We start from the raw sequence: 10,911 nt of genomic DNA on the forward strand, positions 1-10,911 counted from the left end.
AAAGCTGAATTTTCTTCATCACTGACAGGCAAAGGGTTTTTTTTTCTGTGAGCACAATATATATCAAAGACCCTGTGAGGTTGAACACTATTTTGGTCTTAGAGCAAAATGACTTTAGGTGAGGCCCAGAATCACTGAGTGGTGGTGTGATCAGCATACGGAGTGACAGCACACCAATAAAGCAGGAGGAGGCGAAGGCGGAGAGAGATGGAAAATTAATTTAAAATTAAATCATAAACATGAAAGGCGTGCAACCAAAAATAACAATTACAAAGACAAATCTAACAATTCATCTTGATAGTGAGCCCATTTGTGCTGAATTCTACAAGAGACTTTTGGTAAGTGTTGAGAGCAAAGTACAATCTGTGCTGTAAGAAATAAATAAAACCAGTCAGGAAATCATTAGTCAACGTGGTAAAATGGTGCATTACTGAGAGGACACAGAAATGTTTAGTAACAGTCAGACAGAGCGTTTCTTTAAAAAAAATTATTGCTTTTTGTTTGTTTGTTTTGAGCAGGCAGAAAAATATAAGTAATAGACCGTGTGCAATGAGGAAGCTATGATTGATTATCTGCTTTGTGCAGTTTATCTCTTCTTTGATTGGAGAGATAATTTGAAATTATTAATTAACTGGTCAGTGCGCAAATTCATAAAGATTAAGGAATTAAATATTGGTTCATATACACAGTTTGTTTCTCTCTTTCTTTCCTTGTGCATGAATGTGTTTTTATGCGGTGTTCACTCTCTCTGCCAGTTGTTTCCAGCACCGGCAGGCAGCTGCTTTCAGTAAAAAGCTCTAAAAAACTCCCATTACGCGACCTGCTGAGCATCAAACAAGGCAGACAAAGTCAGCAATTAGCTGATTAATGTAGTGAAAGAGTCACTCAGGAGTCGGTGGAGACCAAAACAAAGTTAATAAAAGATTCAGTGTTTGACTGAAATATGCAAATGTTGCTCTATGTCTTACTACTAGTTAAAGTCAACACGTCTATCCAGCTTGTTCTAATGCTCCAAGTGGCCAGAAAAAGAAACCTGGATGTAGTGAAACACTATGCATTTAATTGTTAAATCAATAAAGGAGACGTCATAAAGAACTCATGTAAACATACCTGGATTGTGTCATTAGTCAGTATGAACCTGGAGGAAATTAGTCCCTACTAGCTATTTGCTCTGACTTTAATGTTCTCAATCTTACCAATCGATCAAACATCCTTTCATTTCAGACCTCATAACTAGTCTCAGCTGCAGTCCTAAACCACTGAACTCACCCGATCGCCACCTGCCTGTGCACATGCTCCAAAATCCCTCCAAAGGTGATAATTCTGCTACTACTATGTGTTTATTACTGAAGTGCACTGAGCTGGAGAGCATCATATCAAGAGGTGTTTGTAATGATCTGAGACCCTCATTTACGATGTATAACTAAGGCGGGCAAATCATCAGAAATACCTTTTAATAAAATGCACTCCGCTCAAGTCCACCACCCACTATGACCTCCATAATAGAAATGTAGTAGAATCAGGAAAAAACAGGAATTATAACTGTGTGAAAGTAAAAATCATGCCAGAGCTGCTGTATTGAATTGTATTAGACTGTACAGGTGACCTACCCACAGACACTAATCTCTTGCTATATCTTTATTTTGAATTTAATCCATTTAAACCTAATTTTCATGTAATTCGTACTTTTCAGTGCAGGCACACTTGTACAGTATGATGACCCTCAGGATCCTCGACGAGTCAGGTCAACTGGTAGAACTGATAGATTGTTGAAAAGCTATAAATTTCAATCTGCCTGTGGTTCCTCAAAACCACTTTGGTGTTACAGTATCTGTCTTTAATGAAGTTTAGCATCACATTCTGAAAAATGTGTTTGTCCTCAGAGGAAATGTTTATGCATTCTGCTGCATTAAGAATGCATGGGGGTTTATTGATTTAGCCTGGCCCACACATTTGTTTTTATGAAAGTGAAACCTGAGTTTCAACTCAGTGTTTTTGAACACCTTAAAAAGCTTTGCTTGATTGTCATTGTAAAATCTTGGCTATTACACCAGTTCATCAGTGCTCCACATTTGTTTAATCTAAATATGATTGAGTTATTTTTAATTCACAGGAATAATCATGACATTCCTGATGCCACCTAAATGAAATTAAGTGTTTGATTAGTGATTTCACACAGTGCGCTGTATGTTCTGTTTTTGTCTCGTTAAAAAGGATAATGAATCGACTGCTGCATCGAACCAGGTGACTCATGCATATCGTTCCCAGGTGTTACCCCTATATTTAAATTCCAAATCAGTTTTGCCTTTCACGCTACAACAGAGCCTGTGCAATGACAGCATCATCCTTTGGTCAACAGTATTTCTGTTATTATTATTGCTACTATATACTCGCCCCAACCCTAACCCAGTCCGAGTTTATGCATTGTGCTCAGTCATGATTGTTGTGCTCCAGCCACTGAGCAGCCTGGCAGGCCTGAAATTAGATGCATCATCCCAGCAGGAGACAGAGCCGGTGATCCCCAGAGGAACGTGGTCCCCTGGCTGATTGCCGAGCTGAAGCTCTGATGAAGAGGGTAATTAAAAGAGATGAGAGCATTAATAGTGCATGAGACAGTGTGTGTGTGTGCGTTCATGCGCATGAAGATATGGTTAAAAGGATGGAAGGAGGGCATAACATATATCTGGGGCTCATGTGGAACGCTTCAGTTTTCTCTGTCCAACTACATCTAGGTGTAAGAACAGTCCCACAGTCATTCATAAACCACACACATGAACAACAGGTCAGAAGGGTCAGTCCAAGGAACATGCACTAGGGGTCACCTTACATTTATACCCTCCATTTCATTTCAATGGCTGCCACAAATAAGGTTCATACAAAAAGAAAGAACAATGAGGGACAGCTTACGACAGTAGAGACTTGCATGTGTAAATGCATACTGTGCCCAATAGGTGATGACGTGCAAATGCAAGTGTGGCAGTCCAGTATTTTATATAGATTCTTGTTTCTGCAGCCTACGACAATATCTTTTCTGTCTGTCAGAGTCTGAGCCGGGCAGATTATGAGAAAAGAGATTGGAACCACTGTGGACAGTGTGATGGTGGGAATGAATAAAAATGGGTAAAAAAAGTCAGGAACAGAAAGGGGTGGGAGCCAGGAGAGAATGGCAGGAGAGACAGGGGAGAGCTACAAGGTTAAAAAATGGATATGTATTGTTCCTCCAGTGCATAATTTTTTCTTCAGGACAGATTTTTTTTTTTTGGTGGTTCAGGTGTAGCTCTGCCCGGACAAGCGAGGATAATCAGAGCAGAGATGCAGAAACTCTCAGTGAACTTTGCAAAGTTTACAGGACTCAGTCAGTACAAGCTGGAGCTTAGGGAGAGCAGGGGAGGCACACGTTGTTCTGGAATTACCATGCAAATGTTTTTAGTCACGCATGGATTAAGAACAACAAAGCCACTTTAACACCGGCAACCTCAGTTAAAAATATTTTCATGCCTGATAGGCTCACCTCGACTCTTAAAAGGGTACGAAAAAGTGGGTGTCAGCAGTGATTATGTTGCCCTGACTTGATCAATAATGAAAACGCTACGATAGAATTTCACTGTGTGAAATGAATAAATGAGAGTTGTAGTTACATATTCACCACATTAATGACCAGATAAGTCAGAGAAGGTAGTGTTTTTTCTGGTATGTGGAACAGACAAACTTATCATTACCTTTTCCCCTGGAGGTCTTATGGATCAGGCCTAGTTGGTTATTAATTAACACATGCAAAAGGTCATGATCCCTGGAGCTGTCTAAGTTATCAATGATGTAACAGTGGAACACCGCAACTTCCTGTGCTTCATGTTCGTTTCTATAATGTGAAACTCCCCACTGAGCTTAATTGGAGGCCACATCCAGTGTTGCAGGCTTCTTTTATGTATATCTGTATAAGGAAATTACAAATGACCAACATGCAGAAAGTATGCAAATGTGCTAGAAATGGACATGTGTACATTACAGTTCTAAATGAGGCTACACTATGTGGTGCAGTCGATTGGTTGGATGTTCATTAGTGTGTACTTGTAAAACACACAGCAGCTAACCAAAACAAATGCGTCAGTCCTCAGTATCTGTCAGCTTTTCCAGGCACATTTGTTCCATCACCTGCTGCGACACATTAGAAAAACAACGTGCTTTGTTTTGTGAACACGGACAGTTCATCTTTCAAATGTTTTGAGTCGGCCAGGCCATCTTTATTTTATTATGATCATCTGTCATCTCCTAAAGTATAAAGGGGACTTCTAAACTATCGCTATGGACCACAGAAAGCCAATGTTTAGCCGAGCTATCAGCACGGCTCTAAATTGATTCGGAACAAGTTTTCATGAAGTGCCATTTGTCACGTTAAAATTTCTACTTCTACTACACTAGCAGAAATATCCCTGTCAATCTCAGCTGTATTTAGTATTGTATGTGTATGTTAGGTCACAAGGAAGGAGGGAAGGAAAGAAGTCAGTCTACTGCACAGTAAATATACAGCACAAATGTCCAAGGAAAGTGTCCCTTCAATGTCCTGGTGTCAATTAATTTCTGTTTAATATATATTTATCTGTTTGGTGGACTATATAAATTAATATCACTCTTTTCCTGCCAACAGTCAACAAACAGTAAATAACAAGTTTCAAAGCATGTTTGTCGTTTCCCTGATCCAAAATCACAGACTTCTCCTCAACCATCTACCACAGCTCTGCCATTTTTGGTGCAGCGTGGACATTATTATTTCAATTATCTCTCACCACTGCAGAGGATGATGCCATGGAGAAAGCACCACATGCCTCTAATTTGGGATGCTCCGTATGTTTTAGAATCCCGCTTTTCCTAAAAAGATTCCTGTCGACATGTATTTCAGACAGTGACTTCCTATATTTCTTAGACTGACTTTCAACATCTTGTAGGAAGAAAGTGTGAAATTGTTGAATTTAGCTGTGGGTAATAGTAGAGAGGGAACTAGTGATTCTGACAGGTATGGCAAAGGTATAATGAGACCAAGACAGTGGCAGTTTTTTCCCCTATCAAAAACGCTGTGTGTCTTCTCAATTGCATCATGGTCTATTAAAGGTGCTGCTGCTGCTGCTGGGGGAGAAACTGGTATTTCTGCTTCTGTTATGATCTATTAGATACAGTTAGTGCTTATGATGGATTTCACCCTGTATGATTGATGACTGTTGGTGCAAAATGTTGCGTCTAAAAAGAGAATTGTGTTTAAATGACCCTAAAACCTTATCACTATGTTGCTGCAGGGGACTCAAAATGTCTCACATTTAAAATCAGGTTAAAACACAATAAAAATTGATTAAAATCTGCAAAGACATGGCTAATATTTTTATTTTATGAATAGTGGACATTCAAGATGTTGGTTCTTGGTCCCTGTAAATTACATCACACATTAAAATCTTAAATATGCGATTTGTGGCTGTCAGGGAGGTTGTGTACAAATTTGAATTGCACCTGCCCAAGGTTAAAATAAAATAAAATAAACATGAGACAGTCTTATTTATAATGAATCTGTGTTTTAATTTTGATAGTGGAGGAGCCCTGAATTTTAAATGTCCTCATAATGTGCTCCTGACCATGCAGCAAAGACTGGAAAATGAGTTACCTGCAGATACAGAAGGTAACTGTGCTGAACTGAGGAGTGTAACATGCCTAGAGGCTGTTCATCATCTCTTCACTCCACCCAGGCTCCGGTGAACACACCAATCTTTAACTTTGTGCAAGTTTCACCGTACGATATGCACAGCAACGAGTTGGTGCTAATTAAAAAAATACACTAGACCTTCTCCCTGGATTCCTTATTACACACCTGAAAGACATTTGGATTTTGATGATGAATGCAAAGAGATAAAAGTTGTTTGCAGGACTTGAAATGCAGCTATAAGGTCTCTGGTTGGAAACAGCCAGTGTTGTGTTGTCGTGCAGCTAGAAGCTGTAATCAGTTAGGCTAGAAGCAAAAGACCACACTTGGGAGATACTGGCTTGAAAGTTTGCCTCACTCCAAACTGTTAACACTCTCACAGGGAATTAACTGCTTGTGTGCAAGTGTCATCAGCTTAGAGGAAAATCCAAAACACGGTCCTGAAAGAAAAAAGTTTCTGAGTAAAAGCGCACAGCAGGTTGATTCAGTTTAGTGTGTTAAGAAAATCCTAAGCAGTCCAGCAGCAAATCCAGGCAAAAAAACACATTCCACTTAGCGACAGTGGAGACAAAACACTCCCAGATCAATGCTTTCCTTTGTTAAAAGTAGAACCACAAATCTTTCCTTACCCTCAGGGGGCTAAACGTTTTTTAAATACTTTTTAGCTATGAAAAAGTTTTGCCGTTCTTTTCTTTTACCCTTATTGTTCTTCTAACTTTGCACCAGAAAAGATGCCCCTCAGGAGAATCACTGTCCTTTTATATTTCCAAAGAAGAGGCTTACCTAGTTTTCATAATCTGTTCACGTATTTTCAGTTTGTTGGATTCATTCAGCGTGATTCTGCATTTAGCTGGAATCAATATTCTTTATCAACACTGGATCAAATGATTACATGTATAGTTATAAACCCACAGCTAATGAAAGCCGGACTTCCACAAACATCTTTCAGCGTTGTTTTTAGATGCACCAGCAACACACAACTTTACTTTCAGATCATTTTTTAGATGCACGAGGAAACTGTTGGCAATAAAGAACTTCTCAAACCTGATTGTGCAACTTTCCACCATTAAACAATAGACAAAGTAGTGCTGAAAGTGGAACATTTAACAGCTGAGGAGCTGGATTTTTCATCAGTGCTAATGTCCTGCAAATTATAAATTCAAAAAGGTGTCCGTGTCCGTGTTTGCAGCATGTCCTGCTGCACTGGTGTGTAAATAGTTAATGAAAGAATTGTTTATATTAACAGAAAACAAGGACCTAAAAAGAAAAACAACTATTTATAGCTGAAGCCTGGAGGACTGTAACATTTCCTTTACACATATTACTTTAAAATGTTTCAGCAAATTGATATTCTGTCTACAGGCTATGGTGCAAATTCCTATAGTACCTTAGGAGTGCAGTGTTCACTAAACTGTCTCCACTCTCCAATAACTGATAACTTCAACAAAATCTGCAGACTACATTACACAGTGCACAAATCCAGGTTTCCCTGTCTTGAGGCGCCTAACACTTGCTGCTGTTGTTTTCTGAGCTGTAGCAGGGTGTGAACAGAACCCAACAATGCACTGGATCTGGAGGACGGCGTCAAGTTCTGCTTTATTACAGCTGCGCACACGAAGCCCAGGCTCTCGAGGGCTCTCAAGTCAAACCCTGCAAATCACAGTTTAGCCACCTTCCCTATGATGCTGAATGTTTTTACTCGGAGAGGATCTTGGCATGTTCTCCCTCTGTGCACCTCTGTGTTCTCCCCCAGGCAGTACAGCCTTGTAGGGAACCCTGCCACAGGAAAAGATTAATATTAATTCCTTCTAAATTACTCGGAGATTCAATTATACAAGATAACGCAAATACTGAGTCTTACAGTTCCGTTTTACTTCCTCTAAGACAAAAAGACAAAAAGAAAATTGCCAATTTGCGCAGCATTGTCTGACACAGCTATTTCCCCTTTTCTACTTATGCAGTTTTAGTGAGCAAGCTCCCTCTGCACTGGTGAAACATCAGGATGTAAAGGTAATAACACCTGGGAGATATTGCCACTGCTAATATATAATACAACCAAAGCCCTATCATCAAATACAGCTTTATTATAGAAAACCCTTTTCGCCTTGTCATCTCACAGTGCCACTGAAAGTTTGCCTAGCTGAATGCCAGCCTCCGGGGAAGTATCACAGAGACCATTAGATCGGAAAAAAGGAGGTCGTCAAACCCCGTTTAGAGGCTTGTGCTGCTGATGTTTTGGTTTGCTTTTCTGAAGCCACAGGGGTCTCTGCTAGTTGGGCTGGAATGCCCTCAGAACGCTTCACAGTGGCAGTTAATCACTTAGATCTCCGGCAACAGAACCAGTGAGGCCAAGTGAGAAAGAAATATATAAGAGAGAGGAAAGAAAACGAGACTAACAGACGGCACGGGAGACGCAGTACATGAAAAAAAGAGGTAAAGAGAAAGAAAGAAAGTAAAACTGTGAAACAGAGACGTGATAATCAGTATTAATGGGGAGTTTTATTTATATACTGTTTATTATTTCAAGTACAGTTGAGAAAAGCCTATATATCTCACTAATGATATGATGGTGGTGATGATGATGATGATGATGATGATGACAGCCTGTAGACAGAAATAATCTTCTGCTGAAGAAAATCTGGAACTGCAGTGTAATCTACCATCTACTAGTTAAATAAGGCAGGATGAATTATACGTACAGGCGGGTCACCTTAGAGGGCTGGAGATCTAAGATGTCTCCCTGTCCCCTTTTAAACACAGGGGTGCAAACATTCTGCATGTACAGTTCGGTTGGTTTCCATTCGAAACAGTGGAATCTTTACATGTAGTTAATTACTATTAATATATTCCCTCTGTTGGGTGCATTTCTCTTGGTCTCTCCCTTGATCTTGTGATCTCAGGACCAGTGCGCACACACACACACGCTGTGAATGAGCAAGTGTCCCTGAGCTCCTCCATAACGTTCTTACGACCCGACCCACACACTTAGCTTCCTTTCACAGCAGCCAGCCGTCAGATTCGGTTGGGTGAAACTTCAACACAATAAATAAAAACAGAGATGGATTGTTATCTGGCTCCTGATTTGTGGATGTGTATTCTAAGGGTGCTTGGGTGCGCTCTGGGAATTTCCATGCCGATGTAGGCAGGATACAGTGTTTATGCATAAATACATGTGTGTCTCAGGGACTTGTGCAATGAATTGAAATAAAACAATCCCTTAGCAATTGACCCAGGAACTTGCAAAGGAGTGCCTGCCATGGCATCCATCTCAAATAGACAACCTCCTGCTCCCTTTACATACACACACACACACACACACACCGCTTCCAGCTTTAATGCATACAGTACACAAAGAAGCATAGACATAAACACACACACACACACATCAACAGCATCTGTGCCGACCCCACACAACACTCATCGGCCTCCACCATGCTGCCACAGACAGAAAGAAGGCTGACTAAGCCTGGAGGTGGAGAATTGTAAAAGGCAAAGGCAGTGTGAGGTGGTAATACCACCACTCCTCTCTGCTCCTCATCTGGCTTGCCTTTGGACAAAGCCCAACCGTTAGAGTGCAGGTCACGCACACACAGGAATACAGATGGGCTGGTGAGTCTTTCTGCGCTGCCACTCAATGATTTAAGGGGCGAGATTAAACAAGAGGAGCTGCCTGTACGTGTATGAACAGAATAGGGTGTGTATGGGTTTTATTTTGTTAAGATGTGAAGGTATCTGTAACGGCGTAATTTGATGTGCTGCACGGGTACCTAGTGTTGTTGTTGCTTTGTTCGCTGCTTTTACTGCCATGTGTTTGCAGACCTGTGTGTATTTTTCCCATACGCCTGGCTAACCCCATGTATACCTGCAAATGTGTACTCGTGTGTGAGTAAACAAGACACCAGTGAAAGCACCCGTTTAAGGCACAGAGCACACGGTGCTGTGGCAGCAGAATAGGGCAACGCTGGTGGACAAACTCTTTGAATAAATCCTTTGTGGTAAAAGCGAAATAATCCAAAGCTTGTACACAAATCAGTGAGCGCCGGCTCTATCACCACTCTGCGGTGTGGTGAAGTTCTTCCTTCAGCTGACGGTGTGATGCTGAGGGATCGTTCTCGGTTCTACTGCAGTTTTAAGAAAATACACTCAGTACAGCGTCACTGTTTACTCTTTCACTTAATCTGTCTTGACATACAAATTGAGGAGCAGGAGTTAGAGAAGAGAGCATTGGTTCAGCAGTAGTGAAAAGTAACTAAGTACAAATCAGGGCACATGTACTTGAGTATTTCAACTAAATACTGTTTCTCTTATACTTGTATTTCACTATTTTATTGCTGTATTCTGGAAATAAATACAGTATTGTGCTGTATTTGAACTGTATTGCAGACGTGATCAGCTCAGGAAAAAGACGGTGTATGCATAACAAGGACAGCAAGTTTGCATAATTAGCCCAACATCTATCGACAAGAATGCTAATGAACTCACACATTAACCTTTATAACTCTCACGATAAACAGTTGGAAACTATGCATCGATATCCACACCACTCTATCATTGTATCCTTATCTGCATTATATAATACTTTGTAATTTCCCTGAAGTGAGACTGTGTATGCAGGATATGTGCTTGACAGATTTCTACTTAAAAACAATACTAGAAGGAATATTGTATTGTAAGCCGACTTCTCACGATGCCTCACTTGATCCTCTAACAAAGGCAGGATGAGTGGGTGTGTATCCTTGAAGTATAACAGTTAAACACACATTAGAAACTCTGTGATATGAATTAAACTTCTATGACAATAACAAAAAAAAAAAAAAAAGGCAGAGTGCAGGAGTCGTTTCTGAAATTTTCACCCACATAACTGTCATCAAAAGCACTTAGAGCGCTGCAGATTTAAGAGATGAATGGTTGTGTACGCTCCCATCTGCGTTTCATGTATGCACAGGCTGTAAAATGTTTCCGTCGCCTGACAGCTTGAGTTAAATGTACTGAATAAGGGTGTTGATGGCCGGCACAGTAAGTATTGAGCCTCTTGATAAATGTTTCACCGCTCTCTGGGGTGTGCATGAGGGCGGGTGCGCGCCCGCGTGACTGCATCAGCCAGATGAAGGCGTTTATCTTCAGAAAGACAGCGGAGTTCTTACAGCTTGAGGGGAAATCAGAAGGCAACGCCAAGGATGAGAGGAAACTTATGTGTTTACATGTGTGTGCTAATACACACACACACA

The sequence above is a fragment of the Anabas testudineus genome, chromosome 15 (assembly GCF_900324465.2).
Source record: "Anabas testudineus chromosome 15, fAnaTes1.2, whole genome shotgun sequence".
In the NCBI taxonomy this organism is placed as follows: domain Eukaryota; kingdom Metazoa; phylum Chordata; class Actinopteri; order Anabantiformes; family Anabantidae; genus Anabas; species Anabas testudineus.